Source organism: Lepisosteus platostomus, chromosome 4 (assembly GCF_059453375.1).
Source record: "Lepisosteus platostomus isolate fLepPlt1 chromosome 4, fLepPlt1.hap1, whole genome shotgun sequence".
NCBI lineage: Eukaryota > Metazoa > Chordata > Actinopteri > Semionotiformes > Lepisosteidae > Lepisosteus > Lepisosteus platostomus.
The window spans coordinates 18311623-18329388 of record NC_142614.1 but is presented as its reverse complement, the minus strand read 5'-3'; the positions used below and the strand labels follow the sequence as shown (position 1 = coordinate 18329388).

The 17766-nt window shown below is 39.3% G+C and overlaps 5 pseudogenes; all 5 read left to right on the top strand.

Moving 5' to 3' along the window:
- The first annotated feature begins 1678 nt into the window (after window positions 1-1678).
- Window positions 1679-2763, top strand: LOC148672867 (heat shock protein beta-11 pseudogene; annotated as a pseudogene).
- A 2568-nt stretch (window positions 2764-5331) lies between these two features.
- LOC148672866 (heat shock protein beta-11 pseudogene) lies at window positions 5332-6455 on the top strand (annotated as a pseudogene).
- Window positions 6456-9023: 2568 nt separating this feature from the next.
- LOC148672865 (heat shock protein beta-11 pseudogene) lies at window positions 9024-10147 on the top strand (annotated as a pseudogene).
- A 2568-nt stretch (window positions 10148-12715) lies between these two features.
- Window positions 12716-13839, top strand: LOC148672864 (heat shock protein beta-11 pseudogene; annotated as a pseudogene).
- Window positions 13840-16407: 2568 nt separating this feature from the next.
- Window positions 16408-17531, top strand: LOC148672863 (heat shock protein beta-11 pseudogene; annotated as a pseudogene).
- The last annotated feature ends 235 nt before the right edge of the window (window positions 17532-17766 follow it).

Sequence of the window (17766 nt, the reverse complement as noted above, 5' to 3'; positions counted from 1 at the left end):
TCACAGTTTCAGCATGACGGATGTTTCTTAATGGAAAAACATTCTCATAGTCCAGGTCGTAACATTCATCATTCCAGTGATGTGAAGGATTTTGTGTACAGAGGAAATTGTATTTTGTTTGTTTTGTCGCGAAATATTAAAAGCAATACAAATTTTGACAATAAAGCTGTGTTAGCTGTGTTAGTAGTCGTTATGGTGTGGAATAGTATAAGGACATAACACATTAAGCAAATGAAAAGAAGATACCCAGATGTAAGAAAAAATGTCAGGTAATGCTGAACATTTTTAAATAATTTATATCCTTCTCTGACATTAATTCACTGATGGCATCCTTCCTCAAAAATTTAGAGTGCTTTGTGTTTGAGTTACAAGCTCTATTCTGAAATATTTCCCCTGAAATGTAACCTGGAAAAGAAGAATGAAATGAGAATAAATTTCACTTATGCTTTTGCTTTAATTATCATACAAGTATATTAAGTAAGTCGACAAACTAACACAACATTGACTAAACGAAAAGGTTCTGATCCCATTCATGATAGCTCACAGATGCAAAATCCTGCTTGTAAATGAGGATAATTTACAGTGTTTGCTAAGGAAATCAGTTCCTTTACAAAACATTTAGGAATACTTTCTATTAATGTCAATGTATTGAGAAGTCAATTCAATTCTGCACCCTGGGGCCATACGTATTCAAACTGAATAAAGAGAAATCGTTCTGTTGTAAAAAGGGTAGCAAAGGCTCTCAATCCATACATTCGAAACATTGCAGTTAACAATTTTACACACATGGCCTGACTGACTAAAAGTACAATATTATGCATGCTGATCTGTACATCACATTTCATTTGAATTATAAAGTGCTGGTGTCTCGTGTTCTGAATCCTAAAATTTGGTTTGAGAGGTGTATCACGTTGTCATATACAGGTACTTTTTTTAGGGTTTAGTTGCAGTCACAACAATCACGTTTCCACATTGCTGTGGGGGTAATATTACTGCTCAGACTTGCTGGGTAATGATACATTGGCAGAAATGTGGAGAAATCATGTACTGCTTCGAAGGATTTCAGTGCACTGCAAGTTCTGAGAGAGGAAAGATAACAGCAAATCAGCTGCTGCTCTATTCACTCACTACCTGTTTTTCTCCATTCAGGAGAGTGAAGAAGGGACAATTGAATTTCACAGTCATGTTTAAGGCATCTGTATTCCTGGGATTTTCAAATGTCTTTTGCGTTTGAGCAGCTACAGTATGTAATGCAAAGACTCAATGAAATATTAAAGAGCAGAATGTTCAAAAATTAGTACTACAAAACTACACGCTTTCAAATTCCAGAACTAGAAAGTGACTTGTCTACATGCCAGAAACAGCAGCTCAATAATACCGTTAAAAGCAAATGCAACCTCCGACTGTCTCCACGCACACCACTATCATCACGCAGCATAACTGTTGCCTTACAGTGTTGCTATTGATGTTCTATGTGCTCAGACCTCTGCAATGTTGACCTATTCATTTTAAATACAAGTAGTCCGTAAAGCATTCGGCATTCTGACAGCACTTTCCTGCACTTCCTGTTTTAGACTGAGAGTCAAATGACGCATTCACCTCCCTTCTTTCTCTTTCACACTAGAGGGCACCAGCAGTGACAGGAATGTTCATGAAGTGTCTGGAACTCTAAGCGGGAGGATATAAAAGCAGCGAGTCCTGACAGCTGAGGGAGAAAGAGGCTGATCACTAGACGCTGCAAACACTGCAAGCTCACAGCAAGAAGAAGCAAGACTGTCTGCACATTCACTGAAGATGCTGTGCTCTCATGTATTCCAGCCTGCTCTCAGCCCACTGGTGGATTTCCACTGGCCAGTACGCAGTCTCTGGCCACAGACCAGACCCCTCTTCCATCAGCTGGAGCAGGACATGCTCAGACAAATGCAAGAGATGAGGAGCGGTCTGGACTTGATGGATCAGCTTTATCAAGGGATCTTTAAAGAGACAGAGCGAGCTGCCCAAGGCCCAACCTTGACGGGGGTCCAGCCAGTCTCCTACGAGGTGGAGAACGAGGGAGAGCGCTTTGCTCTAACTCTGGACACAAAAGACTTTTCCCCAGAAGAGCTCTGTGTCAAGCAGGTGGGGAGGAAGCTGCAGGTGAGCGGGAAGCAGGAGAAGAAGCAGGAGGATGGAAAAGGCTCCTACTCTTACAGATGCCAGCAGTTCAGACAGGACTTTGTGCTGCCTGAAGGAGTGAATGCCGATGCGGTGACCTGCTCCCTGCGTGACGGCCGGCTCCAGATACAGGCTCCGAGGGTGGCGCTGCCCGGGGAGGGTGAGAGAATCCTGCCCATTGACAGCAGCCCTGCTGTGAAGACCCAGTTGGCCGAGAGCTCAGAGCTGGACAGCAGCACTGCAGACACACACAATCATCAGGAGAAAGAGGATTCTGCCAAAGACCGGCAGCAGTGAGAGCTGTGGACTGCACGGCCCTTGAGTTGGACACTGGATTTTTATTCTCAAGTTCTGCAATTTGATAGTATTGAAATGGGATTGTTATACTGCAGCAGTATGCATTTGACGTATTTGTTTCTTAAATGTTCGTCTTAAAGCATTTTACTTCAAGTTTCAAATGATTCCTTTCAGAATGTATTATATTTTGCCAATAGAAAAATATTCTACATGAACTTGATGTATTTTCATATCTAGAAAATATTTTCAATTACCAATATCAATGAAACATTATTTTTAAAAATTCTATCAATAAAAGTTTTATTCTTTAAATACTTTTTGTGTTGCGTTTTCTATTCTTTATCAGTATTTCTACATTTCTTTGCTGACTGAAAAATTCACAAGGTGCAAGGAAAGCAGATCACTGATTTCAGTGCAGCTGAGGAACAGCACTAAAAGGTGTCCCAAGAAACAATTGTAAAAGACATTCATGTTAATTTCCCACAGTGAACCTTAAGATGACCAAAAGCAATTCACAGTTTCAGCATGATGGATGTTTCTTAATGGAAAAACATTCTCATAGTCCAGGTCGTAACATTCATCATTCCAGTGATGTGAAGGATTTTGTGTACAGAGGAAATTGTATTTTGTTTGTTTTATCACGAAATATTAAAAGCAATACAAATTTTGACAATAAAGCTGTGTTAGCTGTGTTAGTAGTCGTTATGTTGTGGAATAGTATAAGGACATAACACATTAAGCAAATGAAAAGAAGATACCCAGATGTAAAAAAAAATGTCAGGTAATGCTGAACATTTTAAAATAATGTATATCCTTCTCTGACATTTATTCACTGATGGCATCCTTCCTCAAAAAGTTAGGGTGCTTTGTGTTTGAGTTACAAGCTCTATTCTGAAATATTTCCCCTGAAATGTAACCTGGAAAAGAAGAATGAAATGAGAAAAATATTCTACATGAACTTGATGTATTTTCATATCTAGAAAATATTTTCAATTACCAATATCAATGAAACAGTATTTTTAAAAATTCTATCAATAAAAGTTTTATTCTTTAAATACTTTTTGTGTTGCGTTTTCTATTCTTTATCAGTATTTCTACATTTCTTTGCTGAAGGTGAAAGGAAAGCAGTTCACTGATTTCAGTGCAGCTGAGGAACAGCACTAAAAGGTGTCCCAAGAAAAAATTGTAAAAGACATTCATGTTAATTTCCCACAGTGAACCTTAAGATGACCAAAAACAATTCACAGTTTCAGCATGACGGATGTTTCTTAATGGAAAAACATTCTCATAGTCCAGGTCGTAACATTCATCATTCCAGTGATGTGAAGGATTTTGTGTACAGAGGAAATTGTATTTTGTTTGTTTTGTCGCGAAATATTAAAAGCAATACAAATTTTGACAATAAAGCTGTGTTAGCTGTGTTAGTAGTCGTTATGGTGTGGAATAGTATAAGGACATAACACATTAAGCAAATGAAAAGAAGATACCCAGATGTAAGAAAAAATGTCAGGTAATGCTGAACATTTTTAAATAATTTATATCCTTCTCTGACATTAATTCACTGATGGCATCCTTCCTCAAAAATTTAGGGTGCTTTGTGTTTGAGTTACAAGCTCTATTCTGAAATATTTCCCCTGAAATGTAACCTGGAAAAGAAGAATGAAATGAGAATAAATTTCACTTATGCTTTTGCTTTAATTATCATACAAGTATATTAAGTAAGTCGACAAACTAACACAACATTGACTAAACGAAAAGGTTCTGATCCCATTCATGATAGCTCACAGATGCAAAATCCTGCTTGTAAATGAGGATAATTTACAGTGTTTGCTAAGGAAATCAGTTCCTTTACAAAACATTTAGGAATACTTTCTATTAATGTCAATGTATTGAGAAGTCAATTCAATTCTGCACCCTGGGGCCATACGTATTCAAACTGAATAAAGAGAAATCGTTCTGTTGTAAAAAGGGTAGCAAAGGCTCTCAATCCATACATTCGAAACATTGCAGTTAACAATTTTACACACATGGCCTGACTGACTAAAAGTACAATATTATGCATGCTGATCTGTACATCACATTTCATTTGAATTATAAAGTGCTGGTGTCTCGTGTTCTGAATCCTAAAATTTGGTTTGAGAGGTGTATCACGTTGTCATATACAGGTACTTTTTTTAGGGTTTAGTTGCAGTCACAACAATCACGTTTCCACATTGCTGTGGGGGTAATATTACTGCTCAGACTTGCTGGGTAATGATACATTGGCAGAAATGTGGAGAAATCACGTACTGCTTCGAAGGATTTCAGTGCACTGCAAGTTCTGAGAGAGGAAAGATAACAGCAAATCAGCTGCTGCTCTATTCACTCACTACCTGTTTTTCTCCATTCAGGAGAGTGAAGAAGGGACAATTGAATTTCACAGTCATGTTTAAGGCATCTGTATTCCTGGGATTTTCAAATGTCTTTTGCGTTTGAGCAGCTACAGTATGTAATGCAAAGACTCAATGAAATATTAAAGAGCAGAATGTTCAAAAATTAGTACTACAAAACTACACGCTTTCAAATTCCAGAACTAGAAAGTGACTTGTCTACATGCCAGAAACAGCAGCTCAATAATACCGTTAAAAGCAAATGCAACCTCCGACTGTCTCCACGCACACCACTATCATCACGCAGCATAACTGTTGCCTTACAGTGTTGCTATTGATGTTCTATGTGCTCAGACCTCTGCAATGTTGACCTATTCATTTTAAATACAAGTAGTCCGTAAAGCATTCGGCATTCTGACAGCACTTTCCTGCACTTCCTGTTTTAGACTGAGAGTCAAATGACGCATTCACCTCCCTTCTTTCTCTTTCACACTAGAGGGCACCAGCAGTGACAGGAATGTTCATGAAGTGTCTGGAACTCTTAGCGGGAGGATATAAAAGCAGCGAGTCCTGACAGCTGAGGGAGAAAGAGGCTGATCACTAGACGCTGCAAACACTGCAAGCTCACAGCAAGAAGAAGCAAGACTGTCTGCACATTCACTGAAGATGCTGTGCTCTCATGTATTCCAGCCTGCTCTCAGCCCACTGGTGGATTTCCACTGGCCAGTACGCAGTCTCTGGCCACAGACCAGACCCCTCTTCCATCAGCTGGAGCAGGACATGCTCAGACAAATGCAAGAGATGAGGAGCGGTCTGGACTTGATGGATCAGCTTTATCAAGGGATCTTTAAAGAGACAGAGCGAGCTGCCCAAGGCCCAACCTTGACGGGGGTCCAGCCAGTCTCCTACGAGGTGGAGAACGAGGGAGAGCGCTTTGCTCTAACTCTGGACACAAAAGACTTTTCCCCAGAAGAGCTCTGTGTCAAGCAGGTGGGGAGGAAGCTGCAGGTGAGCGGGAAGCAGGAGAAGAAGCCGGAGGATGGAAAAGGCTCCTACTCTTACAGATGCCAGCAGTTCAGACAGGACTTTGTGCTGCCTGAAGGAGTGAATGCCGATGCGGTGACCTGCTCCCTGCGTGACGGCCGGCTCCAGATACAGGCTCCGAGGGTGGCGCTGCCCGGGGAGGGTGAGAGAATCCTGCCCATTGACAGCAGCCCTGCTGTGAAGACCCAGTTGGCCGAGAGCTCAGAGCTGGACAGCAGCACTGCAGACACACACAATCATCAGGAGAAAGAGGATTCTGCCAAAGACCGGCAGCAGTGAGAGCTGTGGACTGCACGGCCCTTGAGTTGGACACTGGATTTTTATTCTCAAGTTCTGCAATTTGATAGTATTGAAATGGGATTGTTATACTGCAGCAGTATGCATTTGACGTATTTGTTTCTTAAATGTTCGTCTTAAAGCATTTTACTTCAAGTTTCAAATGATTCCTTTCAGAATGTATTATATTTTGCCAATAGAAAAATATTCTACATGAACTTGATGTATTTTCATATCTAGAAAATATTTTCAATTACCAATATCAATGAAACATTATTTTTAAAAATTCTATCAATAAAAGTTTTATTCTTTAAATACTTTTTGTGTTGCGTTTTCTATTCTTTATCAGTATTTCTACATTTCTTTGCTGACTGAAAAATTCACAAGGTGCAAGGAAAGCAGATCACTGATTTCAGTGCAGCTGAGGAACAGCACTAAAAGGTGTCCCAAGAAACAATTGTAAAAGACATTCATGTTAATTTCCCACAGTGAACCTTAAGATGACCAAAAACAATTCACAGTTTCAGCATGATGGATGTTTCTTAATGGAAAAACATTCTCATAGTCCAGGTCGTAACATTCATCATTTTAGTGATGTGAAGGATTTTGTGTACAGAGGAAATTGTATTTTGTTTGTTTTATCACGAAATATTAAAAGCAATACAAATTTTGACAATAAAGCTGTGTTAGCTGTGTTAGTAGTCGTTATGTTGTGGAATAGTATAAGGACATAACACATTAAGCAAATGAAAAGAAGATACCCAGATGTAAAAAAAAATGTCAGGTAATGCTGAACATTTTAAAATAATGTATATCCTTCTCTGACATTTATTCACTGATGGCATCCTTCCTCAAAAAGTTAGGGTGCTTTGTGTTTGAGTTACAAGCTCTATTCTGAAATATTTCCCCTGAAATGTAACCTGGAAAAGAAGAATGAAATGAGAAAAATATTCTACATGAACTTGATGTATTTTCATATCTAGAAAATATTTTCAATTACCAATATCAATGAAACAGTATTTTTAAAAATTCTATCAATAAAAGTTTTATTCTTTAAATACTTTTTGTGTTGCGTTTTCTATTCTTTATCAGTATTTCTACATTTCTTTGCTGAAGGTGAAAGGAAAGCAGTTCACTGATTTCAGTGCAGCTGAGGAACAGCACTAAAAGGTGTCCCAAGAAAAAATTGTAAAAGACATTCATGTTAATTTCCCACAGTGAACCTTAAGATGACCAAAAACAATTCACAGTTTCAGCATGACGGATGTTTCTTAATGGAAAAACATTCTCATAGTCCAGGTCGTAACATTCATCATTCCAGTGATGTGAAGGATTTTGTGTACAGAGGAAATTGTATTTTGTTTGTTTTGTCGCGAAATATTAAAAGCAATACAAATTTTGACAATAAAGCTGTGTTAGCTGTGTTAGTAGTCGTTATGGTGTGGAATAGTATAAGGACATAACACATTAAGCAAATGAAAAGAAGATACCCAGATGTAAGAAAAAATGTCAGGTAATGCTGAACATTTTTAAATAATTTATATCCTTCTCTGACATTAATTCACTGATGGCATCCTTCCTCAAAAATTTAGGGTGCTTTGTGTTTGAGTTACAAGCTCTATTCTGAAATATTTCCCCTGAAATGTAACCTGGAAAAGAAGAATGAAATGAGAATAAATTTCACTTATGCTTTTGCTTTAATTATCATACAAGTATATTAAGTAAGTCGACAAACTAACACAACATTGACTAAACGAAAAGGTTCTGATCCCATTCATGATAGCTCACAGATGCAAAATCCTGCTTGTAAATGAGGATAATTTACAGTGTTTGCTAAGGAAATCAGTTCCTTTACAAAACATTTAGGAATACTTTCTATTAATGTCAATGTATTGAGAAGTCAATTCAATTCTGCACCCTGGGGCCATACGTATTCAAACTGAATAAAGAGAAATCGTTCTGTTGTAAAAAGGGTAGCAAAGGCTCTCAATCCATACATTCGAAACATTGCAGTTAACAATTTTACACACATGGCCTGACTGACTAAAAGTACAATATTATGCATGCTGATCTGTACATCACATTTCATTTGAATTATAAAGTGCTGGTGTCTCGTGTTCTGAATCCTAAAATTTGGTTTGAGAGGTGTATCACGTTGTCATATACAGGTACTTTTTTTAGGGTTTAGTTGCAGTCACAACAATCCCGTTTCCACATTGCTGTGGGGGTAATATTACTGCTCAGACTTGCTGGGTAATGATACATTGGCAGAAATGTGGAGAAATCACGTACTGCTTCGAAGGATTTCAGTGCACTGCAAGTTCTGAGAGAGGAAAGATAACAGCAAATCAGCTGCTGCTCTATTCACTCACTACCTGTTTTTCTCCATTCAGGAGAGTGAAGAAGGGACAATTGAATTTCACAGTCATGTTTAAGGCATCTGTATTCCTGGGATTTTCAAATGTCTTTTGCGTTTGAGCAGCTACAGTATGTAATGCAAAGACTCAATGAAATATTAAAGAGCAGAATGTTCAAAAATTAGTACTACAAAACTACACGCTTTCAAATTCCAGAACTAGAAAGTGACTTGTCTACATGCCAGAAACAGCAGCTCAATAATACCGTTAAAAGCAAATGCAACCTCCGACTGTCTCCACGCACACCACTATCATCACGCAGCATAACTGTTGCCTTACAGTGTTGCTATTGATGTTCTATGTGCTCAGACCTCTGCAATGTTGACCTATTCATTTTAAATACAAGTAGTCCGTAAAGCATTCGGCATTCTGACAGCACTTTCCTGCACTTCCTGTTTTAGACTGAGAGTCAAATGACGCATTCACCTCCCTTCTTTCTCTTTCACACTAGAGGGCACCAGCAGTGACAGGAATGTTCATGAAGTGTCTGGAACTCTTAGCGGGAGGATATAAAAGCAGCGAGTCCTGACAGCTGAGGGAGAAAGAGGCTGATCACTAGACGCTGCAAACACTGCAAGCTCACAGCAAGAAGAAGCAAGACTGTCTGCACATTCACTGAAGATGCTGTGCTCTCATGTATTCCAGCCTGCTCTCAGCCCACTGGTGGATTTCCACTGGCCAGTACGCAGTCTCTGGCCACAGACCAGACCCCTCTTCCATCAGCTGGAGCAGGACATGCTCAGACAAATGCAAGAGATGAGGAGCGGTCTGGACTTGATGGATCAGCTTTATCAAGGGATCTTTAAAGAGACAGAGCGAGCTGCCCAAGGCCCAACCTTGACGGGGGTCCAGCCAGTCTCCTACGAGGTGGAGAACGAGGGAGAGCGCTTTGCTCTAACTCTGGACACAAAAGACTTTTCCCCAGAAGAGCTCTGTGTCAAGCAGGTGGGGAGGAAGCTGCAGGTGAGCGGGAAGCAGGAGAAGAAGCCGGAGGATGGAAAAGGCTCCTACTCTTACAGATGCCAGCAGTTCAGACAGGACTTTGTGCTGCCTGAAGGAGTGAATGCCGATGCGGTGACCTGCTCCCTGCGTGACGGCCGGCTCCAGATACAGGCTCCGAGGGTGGCGCTGCCCGGGGAGGGTGAGAGAATCCTGCCCATTGACAGCAGCCCTGCTGTGAAGACCCAGTTGGCCGAGAGCTCAGAGCTGGACAGCAGCACTGCAGACACACACAATCATCAGGAGAAAGAGGATTCTGCCAAAGACCGGCAGCAGTGAGAGCTGTGGACTGCACGGCCCTTGAGTTGGACACTGGATTTTTATTCTCAAGTTCTGCAATTTGATAGTATTGAAATGGGATTGTTATACTGCAGCAGTATGCATTTGACGTATTTGTTTCTTAAATGTTCGTCTTAAAGCATTTTACTTCAAGTTTCAAATGATTCCTTTCAGAATGTATTATATTTTGCCAATAGAAAAATATTCTACATGAACTTGATGTATTTTCATATCTAGAAAATATTTTCAATTACCAATATCAATGAAACATTATTTTTAAAAATTCTATCAATAAAAGTTTTATTCTTTAAATACTTTTTGTGTTGCGTTTTCTATTCTTTATCAGTATTTCTACATTTCTTTGCTGACTGAAAAATTCACAAGGTGCAAGGAAAGCAGATCACTGATTTCAGTGCAGCTGAGGAACAGCACTAAAAGGTGTCCCAAGAAACAATTGTAAAAGACATTCATGTTAATTTCCCACAGTGAACCTTAAGATGACCAAAAGCAATTCACAGTTTCAGCATGATGGATGTTTCTTAATGGAAAAACATTCTCATAGTCCAGGTCGTAACATTCATCATTCCAGTGATGTGAAGGATTTTGTGTACAGAGGAAATTGTATTTTGTTTGTTTTATCACGAAATATTAAAAGCAATACAAATTTTGACAATAAAGCTGTGTTAGCTGTGTTAGTAGTCGTTATGTTGTGGAATAGTATAAGGACATAACACATTAAGCAAATGAAAAGAAGATACCCAGATGTAAAAAAAAATGTCAGGTAATGCTGAACATTTTAAAATAATGTATATCCTTCTCTGACATTTATTCACTGATGGCATCCTTCCTCAAAAAGTTAGGGTGCTTTGTGTTTGAGTTACAAGCTCTATTCTGAAATATTTCCCCTGAAATGTAACCTGGAAAAGAAGAATGAAATGAGAAAAATATTCTACATGAACTTGATGTATTTTCATATCTAGAAAATATTTTCAATTACCAATATCAATGAAACAGTATTTTTAAAAATTCTATCAATAAAAGTTTTATTCTTTAAATACTTTTTGTGTTGCGTTTTCTATTCTTTATCAGTATTTCTACATTTCTTTGCTGAAGGTGAAAGGAAAGCAGTTCACTGATTTCAGTGCAGCTGAGGAACAGCACTAAAAGGTGTCCCAAGAAAAAATTGTAAAAGACATTCATGTTAATTTCCCACAGTGAACCTTAAGATGACCAAAAACAATTCACAGTTTCAGCATGACGGATGTTTCTTAATGGAAAAACATTCTCATAGTCCAGGTCGTAACATTCATCATTCCAGTGATGTGAAGGATTTTGTGTACAGAGGAAATTGTATTTTGTTTGTTTTGTCGCGAAATATTAAAAGCAATACAAATTTTGACAATAAAGCTGTGTTAGCTGTGTTAGTAGTCGTTATGGTGTGGAATAGTATAAGGACATAACACATTAAGCAAATGAAAAGAAGATACCCAGATGTAAGAAAAAATGTCAGGTAATGCTGAACATTTTTAAATAATTTATATCCTTCTCTGACATTAATTCACTGATGGCATCCTTCCTCAAAAATTTAGGGTGCTTTGTGTTTGAGTTACAAGCTCTATTCTGAAATATTTCCCCTGAAATGTAACCTGGAAAAGAAGAATGAAATGAGAATAAATTTCACTTATGCTTTTGCTTTAATTATCATACAAGTATATTAAGTAAGTTGACAAACTAACACAACATTGACTAAACGAAAAGGTTCTGATCCCATTCATGATAGCTCACAGATGCAAAATCCTGCTTGTAAATGAGGATAATTTACAGTGTTTGCTAAGGAAATCAGTTCCTTTACAAAACATTTAGGAATACTTTCTATTAATGTCAATGTATTGAGAAGTCAATTCAATTCTGCACCCTGGGGCCATACGTATTCAAACTGAATAAAGAGAAATCGTTCTGTTGTAAAAAGGGTAGCAAAGGCTCTCAATCCATACATTCGAAACATTGCAGTTAACAATTTTACACACATGGCCTGACTGACTAAAAGTACAATATTATGCATGCTGATCTGTACATCACATTTCATTTGAATTATAAAGTGCTGGTGTCTCGTGTTCTGAATCCTAAAATTTGGTTTGAGAGGTGTATCACGTTGTCATATACAGGTACTTTTTTTAGGGTTTAGTTGCAGTCACAACAATCACGTTTCCACATTGCTGTGGGGGTAATATTACTGCTCAGACTTGCTGGGTAATGATACATTGGCAGAAATGTGGAGAAATCACGTACTGCTTCGAAGGATTTCAGTGCACTGCAAGTTCTGAGAGAGGAAAGATAACAGCAAATCAGCTGCTGCTCTATTCACTCACTACCTGTTTTTCTCCATTCAGGAGAGTGAAGAAGGGACAATTGAATTTCACAGTCATGTTTAAGGCATCTGTATTCCTGGGATTTTCAAATGTCTTTTGCGTTTGAGCAGCTACAGTATGTAATGCAAAGACTCAATGAAATATTAAAGAGCAGAATGTTCAAAAATTAGTACTACAAAACTACACGCTTTCAAATTCCAGAACTAGAAAGTGACTTGTCTACATGCCAGAAACAGCAGCTCAATAATACCGTTAAAAGCAAATGCAACCTCCGACTGTCTCCACGCACACCACTATCATCACGCAGCATAACTGTTGCCTTACAGTGTTGCTATTGATGTTCTATGTGCTCAGACCTCTGCAATGTTGACCTATTCATTTTAAATACAAGTAGTCCGTAAAGCATTCGGCATTCTGACAGCACTTTCCTGCACTTCCTGTTTTAGACTGAGAGTCAAATGACGCATTCACCTCCCTTCTTTCTCTTTCACACTAGAGGGCACCAGCAGTGACAGGAATGTTCATGAAGTGTCTGGAACTCTTAGCGGGAGGATATAAAAGCAGCGAGTCCTGACAGCTGAGGGAGAAAGAGGCTGATCACTAGACGCTGCAAACACTGCAAGCTCACAGCAAGAAGAAGCAAGACTGTCTGCACATTCACTGAAGATGCTGTGCTCTCATGTATTCCAGCCTGCTCTCAGCCCACTGGTGGATTTCCACTGGCCAGTACGCAGTCTCTGGCCACAGACCAGACCCCTCTTCCATCAGCTGGAGCAGGACATGCTCAGACAAATGCAAGAGATGAGGAGCGGTCTGGACTTGATGGATCAGCTTTATCAAGGGATCTTTAAAGAGACAGAGCGAGCTGCCCAAGGCCCAACCTTGACGGGGGTCCAGCCAGTCTCCTACGAGGTGGAGAACGAGGGAGAGCGCTTTGCTCTAACTCTGGACACAAAAGACTTTTCCCCAGAAGAGCTCTGTGTCAAGCAGGTGGGGAGGAAGCTGCAGGTGAGCGGGAAGCAGGAGAAGAAGCCGGAGGATGGAAAAGGCTCCTACTCTTACAGATGCCAGCAGTTCAGACAGGACTTTGTGCTGCCTGAAGGAGTGAATGCCGATGCGGTGACCTGCTCCCTGCGTGACGGCCGGCTCCAGATACAGGCTCCGAGGGTGGCGCTGCCCGGGGAGGGTGAGAGAATCCTGCCCATTGACAGCAGCCCTGCTGTGAAGACCCAGTTGGCCGAGAGCTCAGAGCTGGACAGCAGCACTGCAGACACACACAATCATCAGGAGAAAGAGGATTCTGCCAAAGACCGGCAGCAGTGAGAGCTGTGGACTGCACGGCCCTTGAGTTGGACACTGGATTTTTATTCTCAAGTTCTGCAATTTGATAGTATTGAAATGGGATTGTTATACTGCAGCAGTATGCATTTGACGTATTTGTTTCTTAAATGTTCGTCTTAAAGCATTTTACTTCAAGTTTCAAATGATTCCTTTCAGAATGTATTATATTTTGCCAATAGAAAAATATTCTACATGAACTTGATGTATTTTCATATCTAGAAAATATTTTCAATTACCAATATCAATGAAACATTATTTTTAAAAATTCTATCAATAAAAGTTTTATTCTTTAAATACTTTTTGTGTTGCGTTTTCTATTCTTTATCAGTATTTCTACATTTCTTTGCTGACTGAAAAATTCACAAGGTGCAAGGAAAGCAGATCACTGATTTCAGTGCAGCTGAGGAACAGCACTAAAAGGTGTCCCAAGAAACAATTGTAAAAGACATTCATGTTAATTTCCCACAGTGAACCTTAAGATGACCAAAAACAATTCACAGTTTCAGCATGATGGATGTTTCTTAATGGAAAAACATTCTCATAGTCCAGGTCGTAACATTCATCATTTTAGTGATGTGAAGGATTTTGTGTACAGAGGAAATTGTATTTTGTTTGTTTTATCACGAAATATTAAAAGCAATACAAATTTTGACAATAAAGCTGTGTTAGCTGTGTTAGTAGTCGTTATGTTGTGGAATAGTATAAGGACATAACACATTAAGCAAATGAAAAGAAGATACCCAGATGTAAAAAAAAATGTCAGGTAATGCTGAACATTTTAAAATAATGTATATCCTTCTCTGACATTTATTCACTGATGGCATCCTTCCTCAAAAAGTTAGGGTGCTTTGTGTTTGAGTTACAAGCTCTATTCTGAAATATTTCCCCTGAAATGTAACCTGGAAAAGAAGAATGAAATGAGAAAAATATTCTACATGAACTTGATGTATTTTCATATCTAGAAAATATTTTCAATTACCAATATCAATGAAACAGTATTTTTAAAAATTCTATCAATAAAAGTTTTATTCTTTAAATACTTTTTGTGTTGCGTTTTCTATTCTTTATCAGTATTTCTACATTTCTTTGCTGAAGGTGAAAGGAAAGCAGTTCACTGATTTCAGTGCAGCTGAGGAACAGCACTAAAAGGTGTCCCAAGAAAAAATTGTAAAAGACATTCATGTTAATTTCCCACAGTGAACCTTAAGATGACCAAAAACAATTCACAGTTTCAGCATGACGGATGTTTCTTAATGGAAAAACATTCTCATAGTCCAGGTCGTAACATTCATCATTCCAGTGATGTGAAGGATTTTGTGTACAGAGGAAATTGTATTTTGTTTGTTTTGTCGCGAAATATTAAAAGCAATACAAATTTTGACAATAAAGCTGTGTTAGCTGTGTTAGTAGTCGTTATGGTGTGGAATAGTATAAGGACATAACACATTAAGCAAATGAAAAGAAGATACCCAGATGTAAGAAAAAATGTCAGGTAATGCTGAACATTTTTAAATAATTTATATCCTTCTCTGACATTAATTCACTGATGGCATCCTTCCTCAAAAATTTAGGGTGCTTTGTGTTTGAGTTACAAGCTCTATTCTGAAATATTTCCCCTGAAATGTAACCTGGAAAAGAAGAATGAAATGAGAATAAATTTCACTTATGCTTTTGCTTTAATTATCATACAAGTATATTAAGTAAGTCGACAAACTAACACAACATTGACTAAACGAAAAGGTTCTGATCCCATTCATGATAGCTCACAGATGCAAAATCCTGCTTGTAAATGAGGATAATTTACAGTGTTTGCTAAGGAAATCAGTTCCTTTACAAAACATTTAGGAATACTTTCTATTAATGTCAATGTATTGAGAAGTCAATTCAATTCTGCACCCTGGGGCCATACGTATTCAAACTGAATAAAGAGAAATCGTTCTGTTGTAAAAAGGGTAGCAAAGGCTCTCAATCCATACATTCGAAACATTGCAGTTAACAATTTTACACACATGGCCTGACTGACTAAAAGTACAATATTATGCATGCTGATCTGTACATCACATTTCATTTGAATTATAAAGTGCTGGTGTCTCGTGTTCTGAATCCTAAAATTTGGTTTGAGAGGTGTATCACGTTGTCATATACAGGTACTTTTTTTAGGGTTTAGTTGCAGTCACAACAATCCCGTTTCCACATTGCTGTGGGGGTAATATTACTGCTCAGACTTGCTGGGTAATGATACATTGGCAGAAATGTGGAGAAATCACGTACTGCTTCGAAGGATTTCAGTGCACTGCAAGTTCTGAGAGAGGAAAGATAACAGCAAATCAGCTGCTGCTCTATTCACTCACTACCTGTTTTTCTCCATTCAGGAGAGTGAAGAAGGGACAATTGAATTTCACAGTCATGTTTAAGGCATCTGTATTCCTGGGATTTTCAAATGTCTTTTGCGTTTGAGCAGCTACAGTATGTAATGCAAAGACTCAATGAAATATTAAAGAGCAGAATGTTCAAAAATTAGTACTACAAAACTACACGCTTTCAAATTCCAGAACTAGAAAGTGACTTGTCTACATGCCAGAAACAGCAGCTCAATAATACCGTTAAAAGCAAATGCAACCTCCGACTGTCTCCACGCACACCACTATCATCACGCAGCATAACTGTTGCCTTACAGTGTTGCTATTGATGTTCTATGTGCTCAGACCTCTGCAATGTTGACCTATTCATTTTAAATACAAGTAGTCCGTAAAGCATTCGGCATTCTGACAGCACTTTCCTGCACTTCCTGTTTTAGACTGAGAGTCAAATGACGCATTCACCTCCCTTCTTTCTCTTTCACACTAGAGGGCACCAGCAGTGACAGGAATGTTCATGAAGTGTCTGGAACTCTTAGCGGGAGGATATAAAAGCAGCGAGTCCTGACAGCTGAGGGAGAAAGAGGCTGATCACTAGACGCTGCAAACACTGCAAGCTCACAGCAAGAAGAAGCAAGACTGTCTGCACATTCACTGAAGATGCTGTGCTCTCATGTATTCCAGCCTGCTCTCAGCCCACTGGTGGATTTCCACTGGCCAGTACGCAGTCTCTGGCCACAGACCAGACCCCTCTTCCATCAGCTGGAGCAGGACATGCTCAGACAAATGCAAGAGATGAGGAGCGGTCTGGACTTGATGGATCAGCTTTATCAAGGGATCTTTAAAGAGACAGAGCGAGCTGCCCAAGGCCCAACCTTGACGGGGGTCCAGCCAGTCTCCTACGAGGTGGAGAACGAGGGAGAGCGCTTTGCTCTAACTCTGGACACAAAAGACTTTTCCCCAGAAGAGCTCTGTGTCAAGCAGGTGGGGAGGAAGCTGCAGGTGAGCGGGAAGCAGGAGAAGAAGCCGGAGGATGGAAAAGGCTCCTACTCTTACAGATGCCAGCAGTTCAGACAGGACTTTGTGCTGCCTGAAGGAGTGAATGCCGATGCGGTGACCTGCTCCCTGCGTGACGGCCGGCTCCAGATACAGGCTCCGAGGGTGGCGCTGCCCGGGGAGGGTGAGAGAATCCTGCCCATTGACAGCAGCCCTGCTGTGAAGACCCAGTTGGCCGAGAGCTCAGAGCTGGACAGCAGCACTGCAGACACACACAATCATCAGGAGAAAGAGGATTCTGCCAAAGACCGGCAGCAGTGAGAGCTGTGGACTGCACGGCCCTTGAGTTGGACACTGGATTTTTATTCTCAAGTTCTGCAATTTGATAGTATTGAAATGGGATTGTTATACTGCAGCAGTATGCATTTGACGTATTTGTTTCTTAAATGTTCGTCTTAAAGCATTTTACTTCAAGTTTCAAATGATTCCTTTCAGAATGTATTATATTTTGCCAATAGAAAAATATTCTACATGAACTTGATGTATTTTCATATCTAGAAAATATTTTCAATTACCAATATCAATGAAACATTATTTTTAAAAATTCTATCAATAAAAGTTTTATTCTTTAAATACTTTTTGTGTTGCGTTTTCTATTCTTTATCAGTATTTCTACATTTCTTTGCTGACTGAAAAATTCACAAGGTGCAAGGAAAGCAGATCACTGATTTCAGTGCAGCTGAGGAACAGCACTAAAAGGTGTCCCAAGAAACAATTGTAAAAGACATTCATGTTAATTTCCCACAGTGAACCTTAAGATGACCAAAAACAATTCACAGTTTCAGCATGATGGATGTTTCTTAATGGA